This window comes from the organism of the source record quoted next, unplaced genomic scaffold (genome assembly GCF_019419815.1).
Source record: "Pyrus x bretschneideri cultivar Hongxiangsu unplaced genomic scaffold, Pyrus_bretschneideri_v1 Contig25, whole genome shotgun sequence".
NCBI lineage: Eukaryota > Viridiplantae > Streptophyta > Magnoliopsida > Rosales > Rosaceae > Pyrus > Pyrus x bretschneideri.
In genome coordinates, this window is record NW_025999557.1 from 2,653,803 (window position 1) to 2,678,119 (window position 24,317).

General features: G+C 36.4%; 1 long non-coding RNA gene and 1 pseudogene across 1 annotated transcript; both read left to right on the forward strand.

The window, feature by feature from the left end:
- Positions 1 to 352: 352 nt before the first annotated feature.
- LOC125478481 lies at positions 353 to 5,685 on the forward strand (annotated as a pseudogene).
- A 2,141-nt stretch (positions 5,686 to 7,826) lies between these two features.
- Positions 7,827 to 9,085, forward strand: LOC125478594. Its single transcript, XR_007259401.1, has 2 exons — positions 7,827 to 8,260; positions 8,657 to 9,085. It is a non-coding gene; the product is annotated as an uncharacterized LOC125478594 (long non-coding RNA).
- Positions 9,086 to 24,317: the final 15,232 nt, after the last annotated feature.

The window sequence follows — 24,317 nt, forward strand, 5'->3', positions numbered from 1 at the left end:
TCTTAGCCACACATCTAACTATTTTCTAAGATCATCACACATGGCATTATTTGCCTTACATCTTTGAACCTCACACTTCGCAATATTACAACACAAGTGAATACACAATTAAGCTCATAACTTATTTCACTAATTCTAATCAGCTAGAGACTTACAATTCAACAGAATTTGCATCATAGCTCTTTTTGTGCAGTGATCTTTCATATAACAACCTCACCATAAGTGATGCAAGTTGTCCACGAGGCAGCGGCAGCAACATGTAAGAATGTCTCCATTAGCTTGAAGTTAATCTGTTTGTGTTATGTGGAGCAAAGCTTAGCTTAACTTTTCATTTGTGTTAATTTCTACAGCAACTTGTTTGCAAGCTCGTCAAAAGGCAATAGTTCGTAAGTTCAAATTAACCGTCTCAAAGCATGCACCTATAAATTTACTTCGGTTTCCAATGGTGTATTCTGTACTCTTTTTTTTTCTTCCAACTTCTCATTTATGATTGCTGACATTTTCTCATTTATGACTTACTCTATCAGGAGAATTGTTACATGTTTCAAAACTTCAGAGTGTCCAAAATGTAAGCCGAGTTTCTACACAAATAATTACCTTTATTTTTTCGGTTATTCTTTTTTAGTTTTACTCCTCAATGCCTACTAATCTCCATTTTCTTTTTTCATAGATTTATACTACTCGCTCCTTATAAATTGTGGTGGGAGTCAATTTACTGTCCCTGGAAAGAATGGTGCACAATATGATGATGACAGATTTTCAGCTGGACCATCATTTTACGAGAGCAAAACAAATTGGGCATTAAGCAGCACCGGTTATTTCACTGATGATGACCGCACTACGGACGCCTTTATATGGACTAATGAAACTAGACTCTCTATGGCCAATCCTCAACTATACATGAACGCACGCCTTTCTCCCATCTCTCTAACTTATTTTGGGTTTTGTCTGGGAAATGGAAACTACACTGTAAGCCTCCATTTTGCAGAGATAATGTTTAGAAATGGCTCAACATATAGAAGCGTGGGAAGGCGCATATTTGATATTTATATTCAGGTAACTATCGCATCCACTTCCATGTATACTCACCAGTGAATTATTCTAATTTTCAACAAGCATTGTTTATATTTTGGTCGATTTGAATGTTAACCTTCACATTTATGATCATGAAATGTTAAGCAACTAAATTAGTGTATATATATATATTGCAGGGAAAACTATTGAAGAAGGACTTCAATATCATGGATGAAGCCCGTGTGTTTGGTGATGTAGTCATAAAGAACTTTACTACTCTTGTAACTAATAATACATTGGAGATTCGTTTATATTGGGCCGGGAAAGGGACGACAGGCATCCCTGTTAGAGGAGTCTATGGTCCACTTATTTCAGCTATTTCAGTAGAGCCAAGTAAGTTTTCACTGATCTGAGCTCCGTCTAATTACTATGCTTTGACCATATGCATTGATATATCTACTAAATTAAGAGATCTAAATTAAGAGATCCGACTTCAGTTCTACAGGGTTCTTCTTCTTCAATATTTCCTTTCCCTTGTATTTCCGCATAAACTAGAAAAATTGCCCGCACTTCGTTGCGGGTTTTGAACAACCTGAAAATTTACAGGTAAAGAAGCAATCATTTACTGAAGTATAAAGAAAATCTTAACAAAAAAGTGTAGTTCGAAAAATAAATGAAACCCAAAATTTCTCGATAAAAACTAAAAACTTGAAAGCTTAAGAAAACCCCATGAATCCAACAAAGAAAAGATGCAAACTTTTGCATTGGCAAGCCATTCATAAACCAAAAATGATATCTTAAATGAAACCCATGAATCCAACTGAAAAACGCCCAAATTTAAACGAATCAGGACAAACAAAATATCAAACACGATTCATTGTCTCTCTTTGAATTTTAAATCACATGATATATTATCGTCTTAACATTTCATAAACTCATGCATTACATAAAAAATGATATCTATGTTAAAATTACTTGGACTGCTTTATCATGGTTTAAGAAAGCAACCCCAAATCATAGTATCTACATATTCCTTCAGATTATCTAAAACACTAAAACAAAATCCTCACCTCTCACTACGTGTTTAAGATACATGAGCCCATACAAACCGCTTCAACGTTCACCTATACCCTCAGTGCTATAAATCCAAATAAAAAAACCAATAAATAAAACTGGCTGCGAACCAACACACACCAACAAAATAAAGATACGCTTGAATTGTTATTCAAATCAACACACACAAAAAAAAATAAAATAAAAGCGCGAGAAACAACAGCAAGCATACCCAGCAGCAGCAAGCAGGCACATCCTGTCACACATACAGACATTGAAATTGAATGCACTTTCATACATGTGTTGTGATAAGGATGCAAATTAATTGCTGCATCTCGTGTTTATTAATTTTTATTCTATAATCAAATATAAATCACATACATACTCCATAAACAAAAAAGAGAATGCTGGAAAGGAGAAATTAGAAAATCATATTGAAGAGCCTTCCAAAGTACATTAATGATCAAACTAATGAATGTGATTTGAGAAACAAACCTCTTTTCGGGTGTGACTGATCAGATCCTGCTCTTGCATTGCTGGTTCTACACAATACACAAAACTCACAAAAAGAAAATCTGAACAGAAAAACCATTTGTAAATTGAAAACCTTACTATAATCCTTGGTTTTTTTACACAAAAATAAATATAAAAATAAAAAAACAGAATCCTAGGTTTTTTGAACTGGAATTGCACAGCTAACCCTCGTTCAGGAGAAGTGGTGGTATTCTTCAGGCTCTCTCTTTCTCTCTCTCTCCATCCCCCTCTGCAAGCTGACGGCTCTCTCTATCTTTTCATAGGTTTTTTTAGAGAGACAAAATTACCCTCCTATCTTTTCCTAATTACCCTCCAACGCAGCCCCAAATCAGATGGCTTTCTTGCAAATAAGGTGAAATCAAGGGGCATTTTCTTGACTGTAGCCATGAACATGCCAATCCCGCTCCAACTTTAGAATAGATAATGCTTCTGTGTTTTTCGTGTTTCACTCCACGTAGTTTGAGACAAGACTTGAAGAAATACTCTCTTAAATTTTTTTATCGCATAATATGTTGTTTTTTTTTTATTGGTAACATGTTGACGCCTTTAAATACAACAAAATTCAACTTCAAGGATTTTTAATATTTACATGGAAACTAACCATTTCACTTGAGGAAACATTAAAAATTTACAACCATCCAAAGAAAGTTTGTTCGAGGGATTACTTCATATACTATCTACTTATTTACATTGCCTCAAAGATCGGGTTCAATCTTCTGTTTCTGTGTGCATTAGATAGTTGGTTGAATAATCCACTCTCATATCAATTACATTTACATTTATTCTAATTTAAGCTACTCTTTCTTCTGGCAGACTTTGTTCCCCCGACATAATTTTCTATGCCTGTAGGTGCCGTGGTTGGAATTGTGGTTGGAGGAGTCTTCATTGTACTACTGATATTTGGTATTCTTTGGAAGAAAGGCCTCCTAGGACAAAAAAAGACATTGGAGGATGGTATTAATTTGCAGTTTATTCTGTTGTACTGGTTTTTCCTTTTTGTTTCTCCATTACTTTTTCTTATCGAACTTTTTTTCGTGACTAAGAACAATATTTGTGCTATTTTTTGCATGGTTCTCTTGCACATTGACGTGCATACACAAAGACAATAATTATTTAGATATTGAGCTTTCTGGCACTTTGATGTTGCTATAATATATTTATAGTCCAGACTCATGATGCAGAGTGTCTACCTATGGATCCAATTACTAGTTAAATTCTAGAATCATGCACAAAATATTAAAAACTAAGAATGCTATTGTTCTCAAAGTTTTCTTCGACACAATTTCTTATGAGTTTTACTTGTTATACAGATTTGAAGGGTGTGGACCTGCAAACTGGTAAATTTACCTTCAAGCAACTCAAAGATGCCACAAACAACTTTGACAAAGCCAATAAGATTGGTGAAGGTGGTTTTGGTTCTGTTTATAAGGTATTCTTCGGAGCCAATATTTATTTATTTATTACATTTTTTTTTTCTACTTTGATACTGTCCGTTCTAATGAAAGTTAATTTGCTCCATATAGTGATGAGAGTTTGACTATCTTTCTCAAATGTAGGGCGTTCTAGCTAATGGAACCGTAATAGCTGTTAAGCAGCTGTCTTCCAAATCAAAGCAAGGAAATCGTGAATTTGTTAATGAGATTGGCATGATTTCTGCTTTGCAACACCCTCATCTTGTCAAGCTCCACGGATGTTGTATTGAAGGAAATCAACTATTGCTTGTCTATGAGTACCTGGAAAATAATAGTGTCGGTCATGCTTTGTTCAGTAAATATCAATCTCGTTTGCCAAAAGTTCATTTCATTCATACAGTGGGCATAAAAGATCTTATGCACTAAAAATATGTCCTTTACAACTAACATTGTTTAATTTGGCAAATTGAAGGGGAAAAAGAAAGTCATTTGAAGTTGGATTGGTCAACAAGACACAAGATTTGCATTGGTACAACAAGAGGTTTGGCTTATCTTCATGAGGAATCAAGATTGAAGGTCGTTCATAGAGACATCAAGGCTACTAATGTTCTGCTTGATAAAAATCTTAACCCGAAAATATCTGACTTTGGATTGGCCAAACTTGATGAAGAGGATAATACACACATTAGCACTCATATTGCTGGAACTTAGTGAGTCCCTACACTTTTATTTATCTTCTTATTCTCTTGTTTTAATCTTTTTCCACCCTGAAAAAAGAAGATAGAGCAAAAGGAAAGTCTCCAACTTACATAATTTTCAACCTAACCAAATCCTTGTTGTTCAAGAAATTTGAAGGGCAGATATGTTCTTTCAATATAGTTGTATTACTGATTATCTCTCTAACTATTGGAAGTATTCAATTAGCAATATTTTTACTAATTATTTTAGCTCAATATGGGTTAATGATATGATTTCATGATATTGCAGTGGATATATGGCGCCCGAATATGCAATGCGGGGTTATCTGACTGATAAAGCAGATGTCTATAGTTTTGGTATTCTTGTATTGGAAATTGTTAGTGGGAGAAACAACACAACTTACCAGAAAAAGGAAGAAAGCTTTTATCTTCTTGATTGGGTAACATGAATCTACTACTTCCTAATTTAACTTCAAATTTTCTTAATATGCCTTATATGTGTGAAAGTACATTTGAATCGATGAAGTTTAATCCAAAGACAGAATTTATATTGTTTTTGTTACTTCCATTTTTTGTAGGCACAACTTCTAAAAGATCAGGGGAATTTGATGGACCTAGTTGATCCAAGGTTGGGATCAGACTTTAATAAAGAGGAGATGATTGTTGCAATCAATGTGGCTCTCCTTTGTTGCAACGTTACTTCGACAGCTAGGCCTACCATGTCTTCGGTTGTGAGCATGCTCGAAGGAAAGACTGTTGTTCATGAGTCGGTCTCGAATCCAAATGTCGAGAGTATTAAGATTGATGCAATGAGGAAACATTTTCAATTTGGTTTTGGAAGGGGCACGGGCGAGAAACAGATAGAAATGGGGTCAACTGAAGGGCCATGGACTGCTTCGTCTGCGTCTGCTCACGATTTGTATCCCGTCAATCCTGATTCAGATTACTAGGAGAACAGAAGCGAGAGAACTTGAGCTACACGGTTATCAGTTTCACTCAACCTTAGCACACTTAAACATATCAGCTAATTAATCATTTATATTTCCTTTATAACTATTTGTTGACGTGAATCAACCATATAGTTTGGGAATGTGATCATATGATTGATTCCTTGTATAATTGGGATTCTTATTTCCTATTTTATAGGACCTCTTGTACCACGATCATTGGGAGTGGTACTAAGAGGAGAGGGTTATATTATGTGGATGAAGTGGTAATGGGCCGAGTCAACCAAGTTTGCCGTGGTCACAATAACAATATCAAGCAAATTTGGCTATGACATCGTCAATTAGGACATGCATCCTTTGTTATTTAAAAAAAAAATTACTTTTGTCTTTATTTAATGGCGTTTCAAACTCTGATTTTCAATATAATGATTGCATTCTTGCAAAAAATCATCGTACTTCTTATCATTTGAGTTTCAATAAAAGAATAGTGCCTTTTGAGTTAATTCATTCAGATGTTTGGGGCCTTCACCAATAGCAACTCACCATGGTATTCGTTAGTATGTTACGTTTGTTGATGATTGCATCGGAATGACTTGGTTGTATATTATGAAACAAAAGAGTGATGTTGAACAAATCTTTCAACTGTTTTATTGCATGATTGGAAGTCAAATTTCTCTTTTGTCCTATCAAAGTTCTTTGAAATGATAATGGTGGAGAATATCTTAATTTGGAGCTACCACAATTTTTCGCAACGCACAACATACTTCATGAGACTACTTGTCCTCAAACTCATCAACAAAACGGTGTGGAAGAACGCAAGAACAGACATATCTTGGAGACTACACGAGCTCTTCTCGTTAGGGCTCATGCCCCTTCTACTTATTGGGCAGATGCAGTTACGTATTTCGTTTATCTCCTTAATCGAATGCCTACTTGAGTTCAAGACTTTTTTGAACTCCCATGGAAGTCTTAATTACTTTACCATCCTCTCTTCAATTATCACCTCGCATATTTGGGTGCGTGGCCTAAGTGTATCTTCACAAGAATCAACAAAGTAAATTGAATCCGTGTGCCGTTCGTTGTGTCTTTTTAGGGTTTAATAGCCAACTACCATCCACCCATAAGCAATTTTATGTCACCATGGATGTCACGTTTTTTGAAACAGAGATGTTCGTCATCACTAATCAAACCCACTCTAATATTCAGGGGGAGTTGCGTAGTGCAAATGAAGAATACGGTGGGTTTGATGTCCCACTTGAACGGGACAGCTCAGGCAGCCCATCTGATGGATCTGGGCCCAACAACAGTTTTGGAGAGACTGAGATGGCAGATTTAGATTTCAGCAATAATTCAGGCTGAGTTTCAAGAGAAGTGGGCCACGACATCAATTCATGCAAGCCAGCATGCAGCCCAGTAATGGACCATAGCACACCGATCCAAATAAGCCCAGAAATGGGCCACGATACCACTAGTCAAACAGGTCAAATTCCAACCAACCTTTGCTTTTGATTGAGTGTTAGTGAAGAAGTTCAAGTCGAGTAAGATTAATTTCGAACTACATTTATTTTGCCGTCTGTCACTCTGTGCAGTTTGTTTGCTTAATATAGACGTGCACTTAATTTCATGCATGGTTTTTTTTTTTTTTTTTTTTGAAGTTTTTCCTTTTGATTTCTTTTATATCTTTATGTAAGTGTTGGATTGTCTGAAGAATATGCCTTTTTTCTTTGATTTATTGTGTTGCCGGTTTAAACGCTCCGATCTTTATTTTGTAACTTAGATTATTAGTAATAAGATCAATTGTAATAAATAATATATATATATATATATATATTCTCAAAACAGAAAAAGGGTTATTTTTTTCGTTTTCAGATGGTGTTGGACACAATTTATTTCTTAGAAACTTGACATGAACAACACAGTTAAGCTAATAGATAAATTTGAGACACAAATATGGATTTCTTTTCTAATAAGTTCGTCACTTAGGCATTCTACATAATTAACATTTAAATAGGTGGCCAAATTATATCCTAAAGATGTTGATATATTAAATACATGTAAATATTGTAGTCAAATTCATATTTTTATCACAGATGGTCCATGAAATTGACAAACGCATCAAAATGACCTGAAATTAAAAATTGATCAATGTCGTCTGTGAATATAGAGATTGTTGTCGGTGGCTGAGTTCAAAGAAGAAGGAGAAGATTTGATCCCTAGGCTTAGAATATTGAGATCCAGAGAGATCCGGGTTCGTAAGGTAACACAAGTCATTGACTTCCGTTTGTGTCCTTCAAGGTCCACTCCTTCCCTCCCCTCAAGCGAATAAAGAGCCGTAATTCAGACTCATTCTCCTCATAAATCTTTCTTTCTTCGCCACTCACAAATTTTCATATCCAACAAATTCCATAACCTCTCAACATATTCCATCCAGCTAGCTGCACAAACTGATCCTCTTGTCTCTGGTTTTCTCTTCAAATGTGAAAGACTTTGCCTAGAAAAATGATGAATATGTTCTTCCCTCGACTTCTTCCTCATTCTCTGTTCTTTGTTGCTTGCTTTATAACTTTTGCCTTTGGAGCTGCTCGATTGCCAAACGATGAAGGTACGAGTAATTCACCTCAATATCCCTATGTCAAATATCTTCCTTAGTTTCCCTTGTTTCATTCTATAAATGATAGTTTTAAGTTCGCTTGATAATCTTTTAGTTTTCAATTTTTTTTGAGTTTTCAAAATTTGGCTTGGGGTGATTTTGGTTTTAAGTTTACATTTTTCCAAGAAGTGAAAACAGTTACCAATGAACTAAAATTAAAAATTAAAAATTCAAACAGTTATCAAATGAACCTTAAGTAAACAGATATTTGCTTGAACTTAGTAGAAATTTTCAATCATATGATGCTGAGGTGCACTCTGTAGTTCTTGTCTATGCATCAAATTTTTTTTTTTACTATTTTGTTGAGCACGATGTTAATTTGTTGCCTTTTATTTTGCGTATATGCAGTGCAAACTTTGAAAGCCATAGCAAAAACACTGGGGAAGAACTAGAAGGGCTGGGATTTCAGTGGAGACGCAGATCCATGCAGCGGCCAACTTCCATGGACTAATTCAAGCTCACCCAAAGGATTTGAGAATGCCATCAACTGTAATTGCTCCTCCACTGTCTGCCATATTACCGGAATGTAAACCTCTCTCTCTGTTCGCTCCCTAAATTCGTCATGAGCCACGCGGGCATGCCGGGAATTTACTCAAACATGAAATTGGTGGGTGTGAGCGTGCCACTACTAGATGCTGTTAGTAGATGGGATTTGAATGATTGTGGTTGTGCCTAAGTTTGACTTTAAACCAAGAGATTGTGCCATTGAGTGGGAGTAGCTCAAATCAATGTTCTTTCTTTGCCTTAAAGATAAGGACTTTACTTATATGGAGAAATGTAACAACAACTAAATAACAAGGTTGCTGGAAGTGTGAATGATAGAGGAAAGTAAATGACTGGTATTGTAGATTGCTTTTAAACTAAATGACTGGAAATGAGTTGTGCAGAAAATACAAAGGAGATCGATACTACAGTGTGAGCAGTAGAGCTAATAAACAAGGAAAGTAAAGGATGTTTAGCTAAAGCTAAATGTCTACAAGGAGATTGATGAGCTGATTTGAGTAGAGTTGATTGATTGGTTGTTTGAGTGTCCATAATCCTTCTGCCTCTGTTTCTTTATATAGAGATCTGAAAGAGCCCATTTGCTGAGTGATAAGCTCATATTTACATATATTTTAGATCAAATTCACTTGTCTTTTCTTAGTTAGTTCCTTATATTTTTGAGTTATTTACTTTGTTTTTGTGTTTTGTGGGATTTGTCATGCAAAGAAAAGAAAAATAGCACAAGTGGGATTTTAAGTAACAAATTCGTCAAAACTGCATGTGCAGATCAGCTGACTTTGGAAGGAAGTTGCGAACAGCTCAGAATGAGTTAGAGAATGAGCCTTATATACTTGGAAAGCTATGGATGTCTATTTTTTGGAGCATTTCACGGATTGATAACATCATTTTCTAGAAGAAGTTATGGCCATTTTAACACTGAAAGGTGACCAAGAGGCTGAGCAATTTGTAACTGCAATGAAATCATAAACCCAATAAATCTAGCAGCCAAAACTGATGTAGCCAAGAACAAGTCAGCTGACACTTATTCAAATGTAAAAGGGAATGGAATTAAAGATGAGGATTAAGAGGGAGTAATTGACATAAAGGCTACCCAAAAAGTTACAATTGTTTTACCATTTCCTCTCACTTATTGTCATCACTAAATGGCTATTGGTGGGTGAGTTAAGGAGAAGAAAATGATGTAGCAAGAATTGGTTTAAAAGCAGCGTTGGGGAAGGAAGGAAAGAGGATGAGGCCTCAGTCGATTTCTTTCGTTTCTATCTTCTCAAACTCATGTCTATCTTTTGTTTTAACTTAAGGATTATGTGTTACTAAATTTTTAGTAGTTAGGGGCTGTTTTGAAGCCCCGAATATGATTGCAAGTTTGTTATGCCATTTCGTTTGAATTACTTTTATGAATGGATGAAAATTAGTTCACTACTTGTCTCATTGATGAATTCTTTATGTGTTTTCTACGGATGCATACTTAGTAAGCATATCTAGGATTCTAATGCTATGAATATGTGTGTGTTTGCCCTTGTCGAATGAGGACCTACATATGTTCTAGAGTAGTACTTGTTAATTGCGATTAACATGTGAACCAATTTCTAGGATAAGTAAGAGAACGCTAGTACTTACGATGCCTTGTGATGACTCAAACTCTTTTCGTTCTTAATGATTTCTACTTGTTAAATCTATGAACACGCCATTCTAGATTGCATGCTAAGGACTAAGTTAAGTTGAAAACGCCATTCTCATAACATACTACATAAGAAAGAGTAATAGGTTGAGTTCTAACATTGAGCCAACTTTAGCATCTTCATCCGGAAATAAAAGGAATTTGAATGAAACATAACATGTTTGCATGATTATTTGGTGGTGGATAGCAATTCTCCTAACTCGTTTTTCTTAATTTGTGAACTACTTAAAATCTGTTTCTATTCTGTTTTGGTTCGATTTAATTTAAATGGCACATTAACTCCAAAAATCTCAAAAATTTGTGTGAGTGTAGTTTTGTGTGTCTAGTATCTGCATATAAAATTTCGTAAACTTTAGATAAGTTAAGTCAGTCTAATAATTATTTTTCGGTAGCTGGTCAGCAGGGACAGCAACCCAGTTTTTGTGACATTTTAAGTAGTTAGATAAAACAATCTTCTGCGGGAAAGACCCTTATTTTCATATGCTACAATTGACAAATCTTAGTGTTAATAAGGAAAATCAATAGGACATTTGTGTGCTACTTTGTGGTGTGCTTTTAATCCTATCACTGAGAGCAATGAACTTGCCTAAAAGAAGCTTGGCCAGCTTGCATTGTGAAATAATATTAAAAGGGAAACTTGCATTTCCACCATAGGTTTTCACTACTTGCAATAAACTATTAATTAAAAGAAGCAAGTTAGCCTCTTTCACAATGTATCTTCTTTCAGAATGTTTGTGCTTTCCCATCCACTTACGTTGGAAAAACATGCAATTGTTGTTTAAACAAAGCTCTTGGCAAACCTTCACCACCCAAACAATAGGGAAAAACATTATTATAATATCAAACTATCCCATTTGCAGCCAAATATCTTTCCAAGTTAGCATTTTTGCACAATCATCCTCCAAATGCCATATTTTGTGTGAATGGGCACATTTTAGGTGCAAACACACACACACACACACACACACACACACTCTCTCTCTCTCTCTAAAAAAGTTGGAAAAAAATGCAGGAGATTCTAATTACTTCTTTTTTTTGTTTCACCATAGGGAACATATCGTTAATATATATATATATATATATATATATGGAAGTGTTATTGACACTCCAAAAATCTCATTATACGTTCCTTACAAGTGTATTTTTCTTTCCTAATATAGAAAGTTTGAAGTGTAGAGTGAGATTTTTAGAGTGCTAATAACAATTATATATATATATATATATGAATCGTTTTCTGTTTGTATAGTTCTCTTGTTTGAGACACGTTGTGAATATAGAATGTTACTTTACAGCGAAAAGAGTTGGAAAGAAATTGTTAATTGTGACGACCTGTCCCAAATTATTGCATATATTTATTCTCGAGTATGTAAAGTGATGGTAATGCCCTTGAGGCTTAGTGACGTGGATGTACGTATATAGTTTTAAATTATTTTCCCATTGATGTGATTAAATTGTACGTGTCGTCACGAGCGTGTTGACGTGAATTAGGGCTGAATCGGGTTCGTAACGAAAAAGTTACGAACGTTAGAATATAATTGGGTCAAAATAGGAAAATAAAACCTAAACCAATCACAATTATTCCTATATTCCTTAGCCCAATCAAATTTGGGGTTGGAATTATATTTTGGGCCACTTGGACTCTCCCTCTCTTCTTTCCTTCACATGGCTGCCCAATGGGGAACCCTTAATATTTTTCTTTGGCCAACCTGTGACAGATTACACACACACACACACACACACACACACACACACACGTACAAGCCTGCACTTTCTCCATCTTTCTTGAATTCTCTTATTCGTCTGTACAACCGAAGGCACCACACTTAAATTGAACCAAAACCTCACATATCGAACTTCTAAAGACCACCATCGAGTTCCTTGCAAGCTCGCGAGCTTAACCATACCTTATGTTCAAAGAAAAGACGTTGGAATCGTGAAGAACCAAAGGCTTCGGCGAGGTCCTCTGTGACTCCGACGTGATCGTGGACATTTCGCGAGATTTTAAGTCTAAGAAAGGGTCCTAATTGACTCTATAAGGATCTTAGACTAGTTTTGGAGTGGTTTGAACGTTGGTATACTAATTTTGGCTGGTTATGTTAAGCTATTTTCCAACCAGTTCCCGAAAGTTTTAGGTCTTCAAATAGGTAAGATTATGTTGTCCTAGTTGAGAGCTTCAAATCTATATAAGATTTGTAAAATTTGGTTGAAAAACGAAGTAGAAACTAAGGTTTTAAGATTTTCCAGAATCCGGCGTTGCAGACGGTGGCTCCAGCGAAGACCATCGGAGAAGACAGAGAATATTCTGTTAACTTTGATGGAATATACTAACGGTGTCAAGTAAATCTAACAGAATATGCTTCTATTTAATGGAATATTCTCTAACGCCGTTAAGGTTTCCGTCCAACATGCTAGGCATGTGTATGTGGCTGCGCCTTGGCCAGCATGTGAGGGGGCGTGAGACATTAGAAAATTTTTCTAAAAATATGAGGATGCTCGTGGTGTTGAGTAGGCCACGATGGGTATATTCAAACACCCCAATTGAGTAATGTATGAGAAATTATTACATAGTTTTGGTTATGTACTTTTGAATTAACGTTAAACTAGTTGTTTCACAAATAGGTGAAACGTTTCTAGAGGACAAGAGTAGCCAAGCAAGACTCGGGGTTATGACCCTGCTACATACCAGTGAGTGGGCTTTTGGTTTTCTATATATACGCATATATGTTTTACATTTTCCTAGAAACTAATCTAAATGGAATTATGTTTTTTTTTAAGTGCCATGTCATACTTGCATTTCATTTTAGTATATGCATTAGCATGGGTATGCATAATATTGTATGACGTTGCAGAGGCCTAGGTAAGTTTTAGGTGAGTATTGTATAATGATAGTGGTTGCATTGTGTATGGTTATACGTAGATGTATTTAGAGCTCATGATCTTGCACCCCCAATGTTAGTGCTCCCGCTTAAGGCCAGGGCACAACCTTCACGTGATCGTTCACCTTCCGCACTGCACGCTCTTCTTGGATCCAAGTTTGGTGACAGCCTGTCGTACATACCACATTAGGTGGTTTCGACTTGTAGGTGACCCACGATTCATCGCACAGCCTTCACATGATCGTAGCACTTGAACGTACTTATTTACACTCAGCCTATCGTACAGACCACATTAGGTGGTTCCGACTCGTGTGCATGAATTGGTTTATGAGTTATAGGTTCAGCCGTACAGGTCACGTTAGGTGACTTCGGTTGACATATCGTTTTATATTGATGCACATCACCTGGCTTACATATTTATTATTGAGATACTTGACATGGCATATACTTTGGTTTTCATTGCTCTCAAGCATGATTTCTATATACTATGTATTATTATTTTATGGGAAATTATACGGGTTTTATGGTGAAGGGTTATTATTTTTGGAAAGAGAAATGGTTTCAAAAAGCTTTGTTTTTGCCTACTCACGTTTTCTGTTTGCACCCCTCCAGGTTCTAGTTAGACGTTCGTGTTGGTGGCTTACGAGGACTCTACGGCGGTTCTGACAAACTTCAAATAATGTAGGAAATTCTTTCATGTCTTGTATAATTAATACGTAGCTTGCTGGACTGCATCTAGGTTACCTATGCTCTGAATGTGTATCTATACTTTAAACACCTCCACACGCACTTATATATTTATCTAGTGTAAATTAGCTAGCTTTGTTTTTATTTACCCACATATTCATATCACTATCACTTCCGCACTGCGCACATGACTACGTCATCCTCACGTGACGGCCAGCACGCCTAGAGTCAGGTCGGGGTGTGTCATTAATAATAGATTACTGAGAGAAATAGAGGATTCTTTGTTTTCAATTTATTTGGCACATAATATGCATATGAGATTATTGCGTCAATAAACACCAATTTAAGTACTTAATGTGTCACTTAGTCCATTTTTATTTGTAAGTGAGAGGTTTAAGGTTTGATTCTCGCCAAAGACATATTTGAATCATATTATTGCTAACTTATTATGAGGTTTAGACCACTTTTCCACGCCTTAGTGTAGATAATCGTTTATTAAAAAAAAAAAAAAACTTAATGTGATAAAGAGAACATAAGTTGGAAATAAACGTTGGGTTATATAGAATTGTCATTGATTACCTTATTTCTTAAGCCATTAAAAATTGCTCATTATATTTTTCTTTTCTGGATAAACAGTTTGATCGTTGTGTTGTGAACGAGTTCCATCTCATGATATATAGAACTATTAAGAGAAGGGTGAAGTGTCGATTTAGTCTCTGAACTATCACTTTAGTAAAAATTAGGTCCTCGAATTATTTTTTTGGTAAAATAAGTCCTTAAATTCATTAAAAATTGCTAATTTCATCCTACTATTATATTCAAAATTATTTTATCCAATTTTTCATCAACTTAAGTCACTTGACATACTTTAAAGTGCAATACCGATATTTTCTTGCCTTTAAGTCCTTAACATTTCATATAGGTTGCGAATTTAACGTCTAATTTACCATCCGAAGCTAACTTACACTATTTCTTATGAAAAACTATCAATTTACCCTCCAAAGTTAACTTCATACACTATTTCTTTATGAAAAACTATCAATCTACCTTCATATGTGTATCACATGCAAGTAACGTGATTTAAATTGACGGAAAATTGAATATAGTAGCTTAGAATATAATATTAGGGGTGTAATTGGTAGATTTTTATAATTCAATGATTGATTTTTCTAAAAAAAATAGTTTAGGGACCTAATTTTCATTGATATGATAATTCAAGAATTAAATTGGCAATTCACCTTTAAGAGAAATATAAAGAAAAAGTTGAGAAAATAGAGAAAAAGCAACGTACAGATTAGGCGCCTTTTGTTGTGAAAGGTTGAGAAGGATAGGATCAAAGTTTTTCAGTCTTTGTTATACGAATAACATTAATAAAAAAAAACAAGAAAGGTCTACGTCCACGTACCATCCAGTGACATTGTATGATATCTACATGAAGACTTTTCCAGGTCAATGAATCTTAACGAGCAGAAAATTTGGTAGTTGTTCAATATTCAAACGGATAATTTAAGTGTTATAAATAAGTGAGAGAATATGAAAAAAAAAAAAATTATTATTTTTATTTATAATATGATATTTGGTGTGCAGCTTGAAAAAATTCCTTCTCAATGAGCGTTTTCTCCTACAAAGAAAATTAACTATGCATGTAAAAGAGGAGAATAACTCATATTGAACAATTTTTTTTTTATTAAACAAAGCTTCATATAAACGGAGCTTTATAAAATTTATGTTGAATCATATTGTAAATTTTTCTTAGCATGATATTTATTGTTATATTAAAAATATTAAAAAATAATAAATTCGTCCTATCTAAACTGCTCACAAATGTGCGAGGAGATATGTTTGATTAGATGGTTGGAATTCGGTTTTGTGGACCCCACGTCTATTCGCTATAAGTATCAATCAAATTTTCACTATAAATGTCCCCAGCCCTAACCCCATGCCCATGAAACCTCCAAAATAAAGTAGGAATTATAAGGCCTAGTGTGGGCCTCATCGAGTTGTCTATTGGCAACTTGGCACGTCGTATTCATTCATTCAACCTTATGTTGGGCAAGGTAGCTAGGCCCAATTGATTCCAGTTATAGGATAAAAATATAATTTAAAAAATATGAAACAAATTTTGTGAAATAGAAGTTATAGGATAAAAATAGAATTTAAAATAAAATAAAGCAACTATGTGAAATAGAAGTTATGGGAAAAAATAGAATTAAAAAAAAAAAAGAAACAAATTTTGTAAAATAAAAGTTATAGGAAAAAATAGAATTTAAAAAAAATATTAAAAATAGAAGTTATAGGAAAAATTTTGTAAATAAAAAATAATAATAAAACTATAAAAAAAAAAATTTCAAATGCAACAGCTAACTGACGTCAGCTAGCCGTTGCATTTGAATTTTTTTCTTAAGCATTCCTGTCGGTTATAACCGACAGAAAAATTGAATTTTCTGGCCAGCCTCGGGCTAGCTGGCTGCTTGCAGCCAGCCCTCCAACCCTCTAGCCTTCTTCGATTTCGTGGGGCTCTCTCAGATTCCAGAGCCCTCTGGCCTAACCCTCGTTTGGGGACGGTTTTCGGGCTATTTTCGGCCATTTGGCCTTCTGGACCCTTCGGTTGAAGATGACCTTAGTTTAATAGCACAGTCGAGCTCGTTTGTTTCTTTGTGATTTTCTCACGCCCCGACCCGGTACACCTAATATCATAATACAAATAAGTGGATATATGAAAAAAATTTATAACCACTTGCATTATAACACTTAGTGTACCGAACCTTCTTCCTAACATGTTGAAATTTTTTCCTAGGTTTGTGGCGTAAAAATTTTGAAGCTCTTATTGTGCATGTGAAGTAAGTAAATGTTGCTACTGTTTAGAGGTATGAAAAGTGAAGTAGCTTAGAGCTATGAAAAGTGATTATCGCTTATCTTTTGCTTTTCATGCACACTGTTAAATTTTGTTTTTGACGAAACAATGAGAGATTTTTCAATGTGACTGGAACATGTGGTGGTACACCATGTGTTACTATACAAATAGTAGGATATTTGTGTTAAAAATTAATAACTTAAAAAATACAATTTCCCACCATTTGTATAAAAACACATGGTATACCATCTGTGTTCCAGTCACAAGGAAAAATTTCTTCGAAACAAGGGGCATAAATAAAAATAAATTGAATCAAATTTTTTAGAGCTATAAATTATTCTTGACGTGCAAGTCGGGATTGAAAATTTGGATTTCGACCAATTTAGTTTTTTGATGGAACAAAATTATGAAGAAAATTGGAATATATCTTAAAATTCCCAAATGGGCTTTGGCCACCTTACACTAGAACGGGCTTAGCCGTACTTACACTAGTTGGGTTTCCATTTTCCAATCCTTTACCCCCTCCAGATTTTTTATTTTTTCTTCAACCAGCAACCAATTGGAAGTTTTTCTTGATCTAATAAGATCTTCTTGTGCCTTGAAATTGAAGAAAATGCAAAAAGACTAATCTATTTCTCTTATTGAATGAACAATGAAACATTCAACCCTACCATGTACAGCAATTCAACTTAACTTATCTGCAAAATGGAGTTCTGGGATGTGACCAATTTGCTCAATTACTATGACAATGAGTTTCTGATCTGGGTATGAGCCAGCATAGATGTTCCATAGCATGCTGAGTTGTTAGGACTTGGTATTACTGCTGTGCTGTATTTAGGCTTGATTCTTGCATACTTGATCAACGTATAATTGTTCATAGTCACCATGATTCTTGCATACTTATTATACACATACAACTCTGTATCGACATAGTTATTAGTTACATAGTTAATGAAAGAATGACTCACAGTGTGCTTGTGACAAATGCACATTTACTGTTTGTGTAATTGCTCCAGTTTTTGTTTTTTTTTAAAGGAAATTGGACTTTTTCCTTTGGATTTCAAGTAAGAAAAATTCCTTCTGCCTATTTAACTACCTGACCAAAAGTAAGTATTTTCTGTGATTAATTAGTGTTTTACCACAGGTAAGTATTTTCTGTGATTAATTAGTGTTTTACCTGTTTGGTCTCACTTCTGAGGCATCTTTTCCTTTTAGTCACAGCATAGATGCGTAATGGGTCTCTTTTAATTTGCGACTAATCTTTGAAACCTGTTTACTGATGAAACATAGAATTCTAAAAGCTCAGGATTTGCACAGAATTCTAAATCTCACCCATCTTCAAGAAATGTAAGTACATTTTTGCCAGTCCAAGTTTAAATTATTTAATGTAAAAAGAAAATACTTTGAGTCTTGTAAATGGTTTATTCTAATTTCATATATAGCTTACCTTTATGTCTGTTGTCAATGAGACAATAACTGGTTTCTTTCTATCTCCTTCAGTGATCTCACCCGCAACTACGTGAGCGGTACCATGATAACAACCCTAATATATGTAATACAGAGAAAACACTAGAGAAGAAACGTATCGAAGAGAGAGAACAAACTTAGAGAGAGAAAAAGGAGGGAAATTTTCTGTTTTTCATTACATTGCAACTGTGACCGACCTCACTTATAAATATAGCACACATATAACTAACTCTGCAGTCCTCCAATACAATTGTTACACGTGTATATATATATATCCTAACATTCCCCCTCAAGCTTATGCGAGGAACAACCAAGCATAAGATTGTTACAATGAGAACTAAACAAAGGCAAACACAAGCCCTTGGTAAGTATATCAGCATGTTGGTCAGCAGATGCGACAAATTGCAGAACAATGGAACCTTGTTGAACACGTTCACGAACGAAGTGACAGTCGATTTCTATGTGCTTGGCTTTGGAATGAAAGACTGGATTTGTAGCTAATGCCATTGCAGATATGTTGTCACAGTGAAGCAGAGGAATATCAGGACAAGTAAGATGTAAATTAGAGAGCAATTGCTGCAACCATACAACTTTTGCAGTCGTAGTAGCCATAGCTCGGTATTCAGCTTCAGTGGAGGATCGACTAACAGTGTGCTGTTTCTTTGAACTCCAGGAGATGGGATTACATCTCAAAAACACTACAAAACCTGTGGTTGACCGTCTATCATTGGGATCACCAGCCCAATCAGCATCGGTGTATGCGTTAATAGTCAAGGAACTCGGTCGAAAACATAACCCAAGATTCATGGTTCCTCTGAGATATCTCAAAATGCGTTTGACAGCAACAAAGTGACTTTCCAGAGGTGATTGCATGAACTGACAGACCTGATTCACGGAATAAGCAATATCCGGTCTCGTAAACGTCAAATATTGAAGAGCCCCAACAATACTCCGATACAAACTGGGGTCAGGAAACAAAGAACTGCCAGTGTTGAGTAATTTCTGATGGGGATGACAAGGAGTAGTACATGGCTTGCTATCCATCATATTGGTCTTAGTGAGGAGATCAGAAACATATTTGGACTGATGCACAAGGAAACCCTGAGATAGATAGTCAATTTGGAGACCAAGAAAGTAATGAAGAAGGCCAAGATCTTTCATATCAAACTCAGTGGTTAACTGAGCAATCACAGATTGAACTTGAAGCTCACTATCACCAGTGAGAATGATATCATCAACATGTAGTAATAACACAACCACAGATTGACCATCATATTTCACATATAACGAAGGATCAGCATATGAAGACTTAAATCCCAGAGTGAGAAGGAACCTGGTAAAACGATCATTCCAAGCTCGCGGAGCCTGTTTGAGACCATAAAGTGAGCGTTCCAATTTGCAGACAAACTCAGGGTGATCAGAATCAACAAAGCCTTGGGGCTGGCACATATATACCTCTTCAGCCAAAAAACCATGGAGAAAAGTGTTTTTGACATCGAGTTGTTTTAACTTCCAGCCTTTAGTTGCAGCTAAAGATAGCAGAAGACGGACTGTGGTTGGCTTAACCACCGGACTGAATGTCTCATAATAATCAAGGCCAGCTTCTTGAGAAAACCCTTGAGCTACCAAACGGGCCTTGTGACGAGCAATAGACCCATCAGGATTATGTTTGAGCTTAAAAATCCATTTACAACCAACCAAATTCTTTTGAGGTGGAAGAGGGACCAACTTCCATGTCTTCTGTTTAACTAGGGCGGACATTTCCTCCTGCATAGCATCCCTCCACTCAGCAGACTTGGCAGCAGCTGTGTAAGACTGTGGTTCTGTGATAGAAGAAGGGAGAACCTGAGCAACAAGAACCTTCTTCTTGAAAATACCAGATTTAGATCTGGTTTGCATCGGATGTGTATTAAGCTGAGGAACACCAACATGTTGTAGTTCTGGAACTTGAGATATAGAGACATCAGGATGCAGATCAGAACCAACCAATGACTGTGGAACGATATCCACAGATGAAGAACTCGGATCAGGAACAAGATCACCAGGTGTTGGAAGGGAGGACTGAGTAACAGGACGAGGTGGAGAGGTTTCGAAGGAAGGAACAATAAAAGAATGCAGAAAAGTATTAAGATGTGTAACTGGAGGGGATGACACAGGTGATGATAAGGGAGATGAATGCATTAAAATCTTGGGAAAGACATCCTCATCAAAGACAACATGCCTAGAAACTATAATCTTGTGATCCTGAATAGCATAGCAAATGTACCCTTTATATTGAGCAGCATACCCTAGAAAGATGCACTATGTAGTTTTGGGGGCTAACTTATTGTGTCTATAGGGTTTTAAAGTGGGGTAGCAAGCACACCCAAACACCCGTAGATGATCAAGACGAGGTGGAGAATGATACAACATCTCAAAAGGAGACTGCATTTGTAAGACAGAAGTGGGCATGCGATTGATGAGATAAGTGGCTGTGGCACAGACATGAAACCAAAATTTGGAAGGAAGAGAGGCTGTTTGAAGTAAAGTAAGTGCAGTTTCTACAATGTGTCTATTCTTACGCTCAGCCAACTCATTCTGCTCAGGAGTGTATGGACAAGACATTTGATGCAAAATACCTGCGGTTTTGAGGAATTTTTGAAAAAGAGACCCAACAAACTCTCCACCACCATCACTTTGTAACACTTTTATAGAAGCAGAGAAGAAATTTTGAATAAAAGCATGAAATTGAACGAAGATTGCACAAACTGCAGCTTTATTCATCATTGGAAAAATCCACACATACCGTGTACATTCATCTATAAACAACACATAGTACCTATGACCTTCTATTGACATGACTGGTGCAGGTCCCCACACATCTGTGTGAATGACTTCAAAGGGTACAGTAGACTTGGCTGCTAGGGAAGGAAATGGCAATTTGGTAAACTTGCCTTGTAAGCAAGGAATACATGTTTGAGGTATGGAATTACAAGGAAATGAAATAGCTGACTTTCTAAGAGCTAATTGAACTACAGAGTTGGTGGGATGACCCAATCTGCAATGCCACAGAGAAGCATTCACTTTCTGTCTAAGATAAGCTGCAGGATTGAAGTGTGGTTGTTTGAACAAAGGAAGGGGGTAAACAGCATTGTTACTCAGTCCTTGGAAGACCACCTTGTTGGTGACCTTGTCCTATATACACACAGAAAACTCATCAACAATGCATCGACAATTATTGTCTTTGCATAACTGATACATGGAAAGTAAATGTTGAGATAACTGTGGTACATATAAGACTTTGTTTAACTGAAGCATATTAGAATTAGTTGGAAGACAAGATTGTCCAATGTAAGATATGAATAAACCTTCACCATTAGCTCCAGCAACAGTTTCATTGGATGGATATGGTGTGGCAGCTTGCAGGTTCGAAATATCAGAGGTCATATGATTGGTACCACCCGAGTCAAGCAACCAGTACTCTTGTTGTGGGACAGAAGGTAAGGAAGTAGTCCGAGCAGGAAAAGCCACTGGAGATGAAGCTGGTTGAGCCACAGAAGGATTAGATATGTATTGTGGATGCAGATGCTGAACTGGTAAACCAGGAGCTTGAAACTGTGAAGAATACATGGGCTGAGACAAAGCATTAGGACTACCCTTATCAAAGCATGTTGCTGCAGTGTGACCAACCCGATTACAGATTTGACAACCACGTTGAAAACAATGGAGGGCAGAGTGACCCTTTTTGTCACAAATCTGACAAAGAAGTATAGGATTATAAGGCGGCACTGATGACATTGGAGTGTTGAAAGTCTGAAAATTAGGCTGAGACTGAGACTGAGACCCTTGAAAACCAGAATGAAACTTCTTCCCATTGCCTTTATACTTGAAATTATTCCCCCTGAAATTATTGTATGTACCAGATCCTGTTTGAGAGACAAATGCATATGGTCCTGAAAAAGGTAACTGCTGAAACTGTGAGTACTGAGGTGGTGGACTCAGTTGTGGGGAAGAGACCATTGGAGCAAAGTTAGACAGCTGAACCCCGGGCACCATTTGAGGCATTTGAGGACCTGGAGGAAACTGCTGAACTCCTTGAACCATTGGAGGACCTGGAGGAAACGGACATGAGGATGAACTACTAGGGAATGTATCAGAAGAAGAAGATTTGACACCAGATGATCCTCCTAATTCATACATAGAACCAGAACCATGAGCATACATGGCAGTCATCAGTGGCTGTTTAAAAACTTCCTCAAGGGTTGCTTCTTCAGCTTTTAACTGAGATCGTAGCTCTTTCAAAGAAACGAGATTTTCTCTTCCTCGAATAACCGCCTTAATAGTGTTATATTCAGGAGGTAAACCTCGAAGAGCAACAATCACAATGTCTTCATCGGAAATAACTACACCCACAGCAGCAAGCTGATCCCTGCAATCTTTGATCCTTTGAAGATAAAGATCAACAAATTCTGCCCCTTTCTTAATGTTCTGTAAATCAATTTTCATCTGCACAATGTTTGTTCTAGTCCTACTAGAGAATCTCTCCTTCAAATTATCCCACATCTCCTTGGAATTTTGACACCCAATCACACAAGATAACGCAGCAGTAGACAAGGTTGCAGTGATAAGCGTCATTAATGCTTTGTCATGAATTTTCCAAACTTTGAAAGCATCAGTGACAGAAGAAGTATCAACCACATTGCCATCAACAGTTTCAATGATATTGTGTTTTGCAGGACAAGGTATAGAATCATCAAGAAAGCCCATAATACCATTGCCCTCTAAAAGCAACTCAATTTGGAAGTTCCAAGTAACATAGTTAGCATCATCTAACTTGACAGTCACAGTATTACCAACACTAGGTATCAACGAAGATATAGGCGATTGAGTGAGAGCTAATTGAGCAGCAGTCACCATAGCGAAGAAATCAACAAATCGTAACAAGCAATATCCTTCAACAATCCACAAGCAATCAACCGACACACCAACAACTCCGCAAGAAATCAACAATCGACAAGGATCAACAACTGATCAACACTTCAAATCACAGCCAGATCTACGAAAAATACGAACAACAAGAAGCAAGAGAGCAGAAAACGAGACAAATACCGTTCACCACCACGACAAGTTGCCACTGGACCCAGAAATCCCCAAAATCTAGGGTTTGAGTAACCAACGATCGGCAACCAGAGAACTCCGACGACGACAACGAGCTCCAACCAGAGACCTCCGACGACGACCAAACAACAGAACTCCACCGATCATCGGAACAAAGGAAAGCGGAAGCAGCGGTCACCAAGATCGTCAGACGACGACATTAGCCATTGTCGGCGATGATACCATGATAACAACCCTAATATATGTAATACAGAGAAAACACTAGAGAAGAAACGTATCGAAGAGAGAGAACAAACTTAGAGAGAGAAAGAGGAGGGAAATTTTCTGTTTTTCATTACATTGCAACTGTGGCCGACCTCACTTATAAATACAGCACACATATAACTAACTCTGCAGTCCTCCAATACAATTGTTACACGTGTATATATATCCTAACATACCATCCCTCCAGAATGGAGCTCTTTTACACTTCTGAACATGTACTGTCTTCTGTCACACTGCATACATTTTTGTGTTTGATGTTCATGTCATGTTCTTGTTACTTTATTTGGTCACTCCAATGTTCTTCAGCCATTTCTTTCTTAATCTATGAATCTACTACATTGGATTTTGTTCATGATAATGAGCTTCCGTGGTCATGAGGCGTTTGAATCATAAATATTGAATCGACACATGGGTTTCATTGCTTTCGTATTGACGAACATGTTAATGTTGTTGAGGCTTGATAAAAGTGATCTTAAGACTATAGTTTTTGATGCAGATCCCTTGTTGAAAATCGTTTGACAGGTTCTATCCCCAAAGAGCTCGGAGACATCACCACCCAGAAGAGTTTGTGAGTGTTGATTG